Below are 1,586 nucleotides of genomic sequence, written 5' to 3' on the forward strand. Positions count from 1 at the left end.
CCGGCGGCGGCAACGTGCTTGTCCGTCCATTGCTCCCAATTTGCAGATGAGAAAACGGACACCGATAGCTGGAGAGAAGATGGGACTTGAATTCAAGGGCCTTGTTCCCCTCCCCCTTCCACTCTCTGGAAGGCTCCTCACTCTGTCATTCTCACAGAACAGGGAAGTCACACAGCTGCTAAGTGGCAGAGCCAGGATTTCCTCCCAACCCTGGGGAACCAGAACTAGAAAGTGATGAGTTGGGGGTACTTAGGACATTCGCTTCTGATAGAATTTATTTAATTACTTACGGTTGTCTCGTTTGCTATTTAATAATGGCTGTGTTTAACAGCTGACTCACAGAATTCCTGGAAATTTAGCAATCGGCCCTCTTGAACCAATACTATACGTGACCGATTACATCTCAGGGCTGTGGGAAAAGTAAAGAGCCTGGTAATGTCAGCGTCAAGCAACAGTGTGCTGCAACCAGCTGTGGGATCCCGGGCAAGTTTCTTAACCAGCGTGGGCTTCAGATTTTCCCCAGCCGTAAAATGAGGCTGTTGTGACAAAACATATGAGAAAATGGATTCGAAGAATCAGCCAGGGCAGGACCAAGGAGAGAGGAGGAGCCTACGGTGCGAAATTCAAAAGGCACTCTCTCTCGGGGTCATGCTAGTGCGAGGCTGGCACCGTCTGCTCCCTTACGTTTTATATCCTAGGTGCCTTGGTCGCCTCACCCTCGTCCCAGCCCTTCTCCTGGCACATAGTAGGTACTCGATGTTACTATTACAAAAGCTTCAAAGTGGGTGTAATCTACCAGGACAGACTAGAAGAGTTATCTAACAACACATGAGAAACACAAGAACTCAGGACATTGTCCTGGGGCATATGGTAGACACCCAGCAAGGCTGTCAGATAATGAGGGTTGTATTTCAGCAAATAACCCCCATGGCCTGCTGAGGAGACGGAGCTCTCTCCAGAAGGTCCAGGGTTAGCTCTGAAAACAGTTGGGGCAAGCAAGAATTTCTTTGCATTAACTTGAAAGATAAAAACCACTCATCTTCAAAGTATACTTGGCTGCATAGGTAGGTGTATGTTATAGTATTATTCTCCCCCCAAAACTTTTCCGGTGAAGTTGACACCAGTGGAAGATGGGGTGTGGACCGATGGTTGCCCAAGCTCTTTGACACCCCATTGTGCACCAACTACCCAGAGGCAGTGATGGGGTGAGAGGAGGGTACTGAGACACTGGCCATACCCACCAGGAGACGAAAAGGCTGAGTGGGCAGAAGGCAATGAGAAGAGTGTGTTTGCAGAGCATATAGGGAAGGGGAACCGAGGTTTGCATTAGGGTCTCCAGAGAAAGAGAATCAATAGGATACATGGAGATAGAAAGAGATTTATTATTAGGGATTGGCTCGGAGGATTATGGAGGCTGAGAAGTCCCACCATCTGTCACCCACAAGCATAAGCCCAGGAAAGCCAGTGGTGTGGTTCCAGTCCAAACCCAAAGGCCTGAAACAGGGGAGCCAATAGTGTAAGTTTTGGTCCCGGTCTGAGTCCAAAGGCCCTAGAACTGGGGGGCCAATGGTGTAAATCCCAGCCCT

Source organism: Ailuropoda melanoleuca, chromosome 14, assembly GCF_002007445.2.
Source record: "Ailuropoda melanoleuca isolate Jingjing chromosome 14, ASM200744v2, whole genome shotgun sequence".
NCBI classification, from domain to species: Eukaryota; Metazoa; Chordata; class Mammalia; order Carnivora; family Ursidae; genus Ailuropoda; species Ailuropoda melanoleuca.